The following is a 9,284-nucleotide window of genomic DNA, read 5'->3' on the forward strand; positions in this document are numbered from 1 at the left end:
CGTCCCTACTCCCCACATGCCACCCCTCTAGGCTGCCACAGGCCGCCAAGCTGAGCTCTCTCTGCCATATAGCAGCTCCCCACTAGCTATCTATGTTACACATGGTAGTGTACATGGCGGCGCTTACTCTCTCAGCTCGTCCCACCCTCTCCTTCCTCTTTTGTGTGGACAAGTCCATTCTCTATTCGTGTCCTGCAAATAGCTTCATCGGAACCATTTTCCTAGTGTTTGCTGGCTACCTGTAATTATGACACCTTTTCAATCCATTCATCTGTTCACGGACACTTACATTGCTTCCATAGCTCAACTATTGTAAATAACACTGCAATGAACCTAGGAGTGCATATATATTTCAAACTAGTGTTTCGGTTTTCGTCTAGGTAAATACCTAGGAGCGGAATTGCTGGATCGTATGGCAGTTGTATGTTTAGCTTTTTGAGGAACATGTATACTGTTTCCCATTGAAAGCACCAATTTGCATTCCCACCAACAGTGCCTAAGTGTTTCTGTTTCTCCGTTTCCTGACCAACACTTGTTATTTGTTGTCGGTTTCAATAATAGCCACTCTGACAAGTATGAGGTGATATATCATTGTGGTTTTGATTTGTGTTTCCATGATGATTCATGATGCTGAGCATCTTTTTGTGTGTCTGTTGGTCTTCCCTAGAAATATGTCTCTTCAGGTCCTGTGCTCATTTTTAATCAGATTTTTTAAAAAATATTTGAGTTTTGTGAGTTCTGTATATATTTTTGGTATTAACCTCTTATCTAACCTGTCATTTGCAAATACCCTGTCTCAGTCAGTAGGTTGCTTTTTCATTTTAACAACGATTTCTTTCACCATGCAAAAACTGTTTAGTTTGATGCTGTTTCATTTGTTTATTTTTGCTTTTTTTTTTTGCCTTTGCCTTAGGAGACAAATTAAAAAATTACTGCTAAGATTGATGTCAAATAGAGTACTGCTTATGTTTTCTTCCAGGAGTTTTATGATTTCAGGTCTTACATTTAAGTCTTTAAACCATTTTTAGTTTATTTTTCCACATGATATTAAAAAGTGATCCAGTTTCATTATTTTGCATGTGGCTATCCAGTTTCCCCAACACCATTGATTTAAGGGACTACCTTTTCCCCATCATATATTCTTGACTCCTTTGCTGTAGATTAATTGACTATATGAACATGGGTTTGTCTCTGTGTTTTGTATTCTGTTCTATTGATATATGTGTCTATTTTTATGCCATACGTTTTTTTACTACTATTGTTTTGTAATATTGCTTGAAATTGGGGAGCATGATACCTCCAGCTCTGTTCTTTGTTTTTAAAAGACTGTTTGGCTGCCCTGAATCTTGCCAGAGGTATGTGTTATATACAGCATGTGCATGTAAATTTATGCAATAAAACAATTTATGCTAAAGCACAACTGTACTGAGATTTCAGATAAGAGATTATGGAGGTCTCCAAGCCAGACTTCAGGAAAGTGGCCAGAGCTGAAAATATAAAAGCGAAAGGCACGATTTTGTAGATGGTGTTTTGTTAAAGCAAAGCTACTGGCTGTTACCTGGTGACAAGAAGAGGAATAAAGATTGAATTGTGGCTCATACCACGTTTTAGAGTGACAACCTGGGAGAACAACAAAGATTGTCCAGAAAGCAAATGAAGAAAGTGTTTTAAGGGCACTACAGGAAGGCATGATCAGCTGTGGGGAATGCAGCTAACAGGTCAGGAAAAATGAGGATTGAGCAAGTGAAAGAACGGCAGCAGCGAGATTGAGCATCCTTGCTTTTTTCACCACCACTGGGAGGGTTCACTATACAGATAGTCCTTGATAAACCAATTTCAGATACATTCTGCATCTAAAATGACTCCGTCATAGTCACTTCTTTGATTCACTGCTTAAATTATTAGCGTTTCCTGGAAGTCATGGACACAATACAATAAAAAATAAGAAAAAAAAAAAAACATTCCAAACACAGATGGACCTGGGTTCAAAACCCACACCTAACTGGGTTGCTCACATTTTCATAAATCACACTTAGACAAGTTATGTAACATCGCTGCATCTCAGTTTTCTTATCTGAAAAGTCAGGTTATTAATAGCAATCTCAAATGTTTATTAAAGATGAAAAGAAACAACCTACGCAAAGGGCTTTAGCACATAACAGGTCATCAAGTTTTCCCTCTGTTTTTTAGGAAAGTGGACAACCTATAAACGAGAAGCATGGAGATGAGGGCAAAGCATGCACTGAATGGGATCACAGGAGATGTGGACTGGGACTCTGGCCCCAGCAGCTACATTATGTGAAACTCCAGGTAACTTACATCATATTCCTAAAGTTTTGAATCAAAGATCAACAGCCAACAGATCCCAACTACCACTTCGTTTTTTTATTGAAATTATACTTTAGTTGGTTTGTTGACTAGTTTGTATCACTCTTTAGTTTTCCACAGTTTTCATACTTTCTTCATAACAGCACACATTTAATTTATGTACCTGACCCTGAATTGATTTGAGTTTGCAGGCCTTGGAGTAAATCATATGTCTGGTCCCTTTAGAGTATTTTATTAGTTTTGTAGCTAGCATTCCAAGATGTCCTTTTTCAGGGCATGTCTATGGATAGAACATCAAAGCATAATGCTTAGGGTCTATGTGCTTTTCAACACCCTGCAGAAAGTTTTAGACCTAAAGCAAAATGATTGGCTCTCAAGAAAAATGAACAGCAAAATTAAATCATAAATTGTACACAAAATACATAACAGCAGGTCAACCATTCAACAGCAATTGGATTAAGGTAGATTTGTACTAAAAATAAAGTTTAAGTCACAAGAATAAAAGTAAAATGTATTCATTGGGCAACATAGAATTAGAGGAGATTATCAAAACTATTTAAAAAAATAAGGACAAAATTCCATTCCGTTTTAATGTGGAGGTATAAGATGGAATTCTTTATGAACTATAGTTGCATTTTTGTTCTCTTGTCAAACTTCTTGGAAAATGTATCTAATAACGTTTTACTTTTTTCATTCATTTTTTCTACAGATTTCTCCAAGTTAACAGAGGAGTAAGGAAGGGAATAGTCATAGATGTTTCTTATTCATGCATTTTTCCCTACTGTAGGCACCCTTGTTTCCTTAAAACTTAGCTCAGTGTAGGGGCTCAGTAATATTTATTGGCTTAAATAGCTGCTGAAGGAAAGGTAAGGACAACAGGGCTTGGGTGCCTGAAGGGGGGATAAAATATAAGGTTTTGTTTTGTTCTTCATAAGATATATGAACTCTAACATTGGTTAGAGAAGTAATACTCCCAGTATCCCTTAATTCTCTAAGTTGCTGCCAAAGAGGCGTAGGTATTAGGTCTACTCAGGTTTCTGGAAACTCTTTTATTTTCTGACTTAATGGGATAGATGCAGCTGGTGTGGCTTTTTATTTATTTATTTATTTATTGCCTTGAATCTTGGTGTGATTTCTGGAGGAGTGAATAACACACTGACAACATAAATTGATAAGTCAACCTGCTGGGATGGTGGAGAGGCTGAAGGACATTGAATCCTTTAAGCCACTGGCAAACTGCTGCCTTAGACTTGGACTGTATACTTCCATGTTGCTTATTATGAGTGAAAATTGAACCCTATTTGTGTAAGCCACAGAAAATCGAGGGGGTGTTTCTTTTTTGTTTTTGTTTTCAACAGTAGCCCAAAATATGTCTGATTGCTGTACCATGTGGAGAAATGGTTAACACACAAGCAAGAGGAAGGTCACTGGCATTAAGGAAATACAGAAACTCTCAAGTCAAGAAGCTGGAAGAATCTTCTGGAATTCTTCTGGAAGCAAAGTGACTTTTCAGGTACACAACTGAAAATCAAATAAGTAAAGCAGTTAAGAAAACCTCCATGGTTGGGAAAGTGGGGAATGGAAACTAGATATTTATACCCCAAAATCCAAACTATCCAAGTGGATGATGGAACTACCAGATACCCAGTAGAGATTACCTAAATCCAGAACACAGCTTCCTGGTACCAAAGATGATACTGAAACAGAAGTTAGCACAAAGGAGATGATGCCCTTTATAATAGTCATCTCCGCATCTTAATTTTCTTATCAGCAATTTTGGCAAGAATATGGATGGCAGATGATTAAGTTGAACTCCTTGAAATTGCATGAAATAAAGATTTTCTCTGGTCAAGTCATAAAGCGTCCCCTACTAGACTGTGATATACTTAAAGGGAGGAAGGGAAGGGGAAAGAAGTTTGCATATATTGGGTCTAAGGGACTGTGGAACAAGGATTTGGAGATGATTCCCAGGAAGTATTTAGAGTGTTTTATAGTGGTTTATGAAAAACTGATTTTTTCATAACAGTTGGAGAAGGACAGTTGGGGAAGGAAGTTATTTTTGTCCTATGGCTATTTACGCTAAACATGTATTCAGAGGTTTCCAAAAGCGTGTTATCCTTAGGATACGTATTATAATTTCTTTCCCAGTTTCATCGGTTGTATTTTTTTTTTTTTTTTTTGTCTTTGGGGTTAGAGTCACTCCTCTTATCTGGGTGTGACCACTCACTTCACCATGGAGTGGTGCAGATGAACTGAAAGCTGTGCTTTTCGTCTCCATGCCCATCACTGACTTCTGTTTTTTTAACAGAGACACAATCAAGCAGTGGGTTATAGGCTGATTCGGAGCCTTCTCTGGGCCTTAGTTTCCACATTAGAAAACAAGGCAGTGAGTAGGTACTCACAAAAGTGCCTCCCAGCTTTGGACATTCTACAGTCCTGGAATTCTACAGCACAGATGCTATCACCTGTCAGCCTCAATAAACAGAAAGCTGACTTGACTCCATTCATTTTCCAGAAACGCAGAGTCAGTCATCCTCTGAGAGTAGATAGTTTGCGTCAACTTTCTTAGATAAAGGGTAATTCAGCAACATTAATATGCTATTCTACAGAATGAACCTGAATTCTGTAGACTTCTAAAACACAAATAAAGGTCCTTTTTTCTTTGAAATCTGAGGTAAAGAGTATCATTAATAAGAGAGGGAGGATGAAATTGGTATTGTCCTAAAAGCTCAATGTTCTGATTTTGACTCATCTGTGAGTGAAATTCATTCAGTCATGCCCAACTCTTGGCGACCACATAGACTGTAGCCTCTGTCCATGGAATTCTCCAGGCAAGAATACTGGATGCAAGCAGATTCTTTATTGCCTGAGCCACCAAGGAAGCCCTTGACTCTTCTGAATGACCTCAAATTAGCTGCCCCTTTATATAATATCTTGACAAGAAAACTTCTTTTTTAGAATTACATAGCTCTAATTAAATATCTGCTGCTTGTCATAATCTATGCTAGGGCAGTTCATAGTTTAATTATATGCTAGACAATCATCAACTCCAAAGGATATTGTCATGCATTCTTGTATTTCCAGAACCTACTACAGCACCTGTCATGCTGAAGACAACCACAGATACCTAAGGTACTTGCAATAACAATTACTTCCTATGAAGTAACAATCAATATGAAGTTGGTAACTACTACTATTATTTCTATTTTGCAAACAGAGGTTTGAAGAAGTCAGAAAAACTGGTGCCAATGTCAGACCAGTCATTGGCAGAGCTACAGCTTGAATGACTCCAAAGACTGTACTTTTTCCGCTAACTAGATTGTTCCTTCCTACCATGGCTTTCTCCCTATTTCTCTCTTGCTTCCTTAATATTCCAATACAATTTGCAACAAGCCATACAAGTAGGTTTTCTACTAGATTATGAAAAAAATCAGCCTCTGATAGGAAAGGATTTTTTGCTTAAAACACTTTGCAACAAAAGATAGCTTTCTTTGAAGCTAGGTTAGAGTAATAAATATGCCCCAATACCATCCCACAGAAAACAGGAGTTAAAAGACTGACAAAGAAACAGTATACAGAGAAGGAGGATTCTGAGAAGGGGATAGGAGACACCAAAGGTAAGAGCTGTGAGAAAGACAGCAGTCAATAAAAGGAGGAAAAAAAGCTAATCGATATTGCAGAGGAGCCTCTCTCCAAAGTTCAATGCTCTTGTGGACCAGATGGGCTGAGATTTGAATACTATTTCCTTTATTTTGAACACGATGGGTGCTTGAAAGTTAGTCACTGAATCATGTCTGATTCTTTGAGATGCTATGGACTATGGCCCACCAGGGTTCTCTGTCCATGGAATTCTCTAGGCAAGAATACTGGAGTGGGTAGCCGTTCCTTCTCTGAGGGATCTTTCTGATCCAGGGATTGAACCCAGGTCTCCTGCACTGCAGGCAGATTCTTTAGTGTCTGAACCACTATGGATGCTTGACTGACTAGCAATGTTTATTTAGAATAGGATCTGTGCTTCTCTCTAATTCAATTGTGAAGTTCTTGGGTTTCAAACCAATAACAGAGCAACACTATTGATACTCAGTTATATCACGCAGTCTTTTATCAACACTGTAGTGCCAGTTTGATCTCATATTTAATATTACTAAAACTTCTTCGACTGCAAGGAGATCAAACCAGTCATCCTCAAGGAAATCAGTCCTGAATATTAATTAGAAAGACTGATGCTGAAGCTGAAACTCTGATACTTTGGCCACCTGATGGGAAGAACTGACTCATTAGAAAAGACCCTGATGCTGGGAAAGATTGAAGGCAGGAGGAGAAGGGGACAACAGAGGATGAGATGGTTGGATGCCATCACTGACTAGATGGACACGAGTTTGAGCAAGCTCCAGGAGTTGGTGATGGACAGGGGAGTCTGGAGTGCTTCAGTCCATGGAGTCGCAAAGAGGTGGACACGACTGAGCGACTGAACTGAAAACTCCCCTGAAACCCAGTTTTCTAGAATTTGGATGGAATTGGCCAGGCCAGCTCATTACCCTTTCTTGTTTCAATTGCCCACATATTTGAGAAGTTCTTCTCTTCCTCCTTCAAATAATCACTGAGCTCCCAACAAGTATCTTCAGGGTTTCAAATGAATGATCCCTTCCTCATGAACCCCAGGAATCTAGCAATTGGTTCCATCACAGTTGACCAATCTTGCCATGAACTAAACAGCTGGGGCTCGTTGAGACCTTATGTCTCAAGTGGTATCCACCATACTAGGGGATTATACCAGCCTTCTCTCCTTTACCTTTCAGCTATAGGAAAGGGATAAGTAGGAAATGTTAAAACACTGAGTGGGGGAAAAAACTAAACCAAAATTGTCTTTCAAACTCAGGTTACTATACATTTTGTATACAAATTTAGATATCATCTTCCTGACTTGCTTTGGATCAGGTTCTGCCAAAATAATAAATAAACATCTAGAGTTCTGAGCTTGAACCATGAATTTAATGCTTGCTTAATAGCTCTAGAACTTCTAAGAAATTACCTAACTTCTCGGTTTCCTCAGCAACAAAAGAGTACTTATTGTTATCAGGTTTGTCATAGTGTTCCTTCCAAGAAGCAAGAATCTTCTAGACAGTGTATTAAAATGCAAAGACATCACTTTGCCAACAAATGTCCATATAGTCAGAGTTACGGTCTTCCCAGTAGTCCTGTGCAGATGTGAGAGTTGAACCATAAAGAAGGCTGAGTACCAAAAAATTGATGCTTTCAAACTGTGGTGCTGGAAAAGACTCTTGAGAGTCCCTTGGACTGCAGGGAGATCAAACTAGTCAATCCTAAAGGAAATTAACCCTGAATATTCACTGGGAGGACTGATGCCGAAGCTGAAGCTCCAATGCTTTGGCCATCTGATGGGAACAAATGAAAAAGATCAATTGGGATCGCATGTACACCCGTGGTGGATTCATGTCAATGTATGGCAAAACCAATACAGTATTGTAAAGTAAAATAAAGTAAAAATACAAATTAAAAAGAAAAAGATCAATTGGAACAGATCAATTAGAAAAGATCTTGACGATGGGAAAGACTGACGGCAAAAGGAGAAGAGAGCAGCAGAGTATGAGGCTTTACGATAGAATCACTGAGTCAGTGGACAAGAACTTGGCCAAACTCTGGGATATAATAAGGGATAGGGAGGCCCAGCGTGCTGCAGTCCATGGGGTCATAAAGAGTCAGACACACCTTATTGACTATACAACAGCAATTGTTATCAGGAGTATTAAACTAAATATAGGTGAAACATATTTTTTTAAGAAATTTAAGCAATCTCTGTGTTAGTTCACAAAGAAGCCTACTTTCCCTTCTTTTATTTATTCTGGATATTCTAGCCAATGCCACAACACATGAAAAGACAATGAAAATTTTACATATTATAATGATATAAGGTTTTAAATTTTGCACATGTATGTAAAAGTCTAGGATTCTATTTAGAATTTATTACAATGTAAGAAAATTTAGCAAGCATCAAGATTTTATATTCTATGTTTTTATATAGAATATGTATATATGGAATCATTTGCATACTAAAATATGGAAGTCATATACATATATATACACACAAAGACATATATGTGGACTCTAACTACATACTAAGTTATCATATATACTTAAGTACATTTATATATACACCTTACACCCAACAGTGACAAGTTTTAAATGTAAGAGAATATCAATTATCTACAATGACAAAATATGAGAAATTTCATATTTTTTTTTGCCCAAAGTCTTTGATATGACTGATAAATAAAAACCAACACAGTTAAAGGTTGTAGTCTTTTAATGGTAAAGGATAAAAATATTTTCCTTTTGGAACTTTTTACACAAAGCCAGAGACAATGCACCACTTGCCTATACAGGTTTCACAGTTTTTCTGGGCTTCCCAGGTGGTGCCAGTAGTAAAGAACCTGCCTGCCAATGCAGGAGGAGACTTAAGAGACCTGAGTTTGATCCTTGTTTAGGGAAGATTCCCCTGGAGGAGGGCATGGCAACCCACTTCACTATTCTTGCCTGGAGAATCCCATGGACAGAGATAAGCTGGTGATCTACAGTCCACAGGGTTGCAAAGAGTCAGACATGACAGAAGTGACTAAACACAGCACACACAGTTTTCCTACCATTCCCCATGAGATAGTCATTGGCTGTATTGATGAAACAAATTGAGTTATTACAGGTTTTGTTTTGGTTTTACCAATTAAATTATTTACCTCTATTTCTTTATTTATTATTATTATTTTTTTAATTTTTCCTTTTTTTAATTTTTAATTTTTAAAAATATATTGTAAAGCAATTAGCCTCCTTGTTTTTTTAGTAAGAAATCACATACCAGTAGATGGAATCACTTTAGTGAGCATCACATGTCTCTAAGACAGTTTCTTTTAGTTTGTCTTTTGGGGCATTATTCTTTGAAC

General features: G+C 37.7%; 1 long non-coding RNA gene across 1 annotated transcript; it reads left to right on the forward strand.

The window, feature by feature from the left end:
- The first annotated feature begins 2,288 nt into the window (after nucleotides 1–2,288).
- Nucleotides 2,289–4,903, forward strand: LOC138414613 (uncharacterized). Its single transcript, XR_011246930.1, has 3 exons — nucleotides 2,289–2,310; nucleotides 3,690–3,841; nucleotides 4,637–4,903. It is a non-coding gene; the product is annotated as an uncharacterized lncRNA (long non-coding RNA).
- Nucleotides 4,904–9,284: the final 4,381 nt, after the last annotated feature.

The sequence above is a fragment of the Ovis canadensis genome, chromosome 11 (genome assembly GCF_042477335.2).
Source record: "Ovis canadensis isolate MfBH-ARS-UI-01 breed Bighorn chromosome 11, ARS-UI_OviCan_v2, whole genome shotgun sequence".
Classification (NCBI taxonomy): Eukaryota; Metazoa; Chordata; class Mammalia; order Artiodactyla; family Bovidae; genus Ovis; species Ovis canadensis.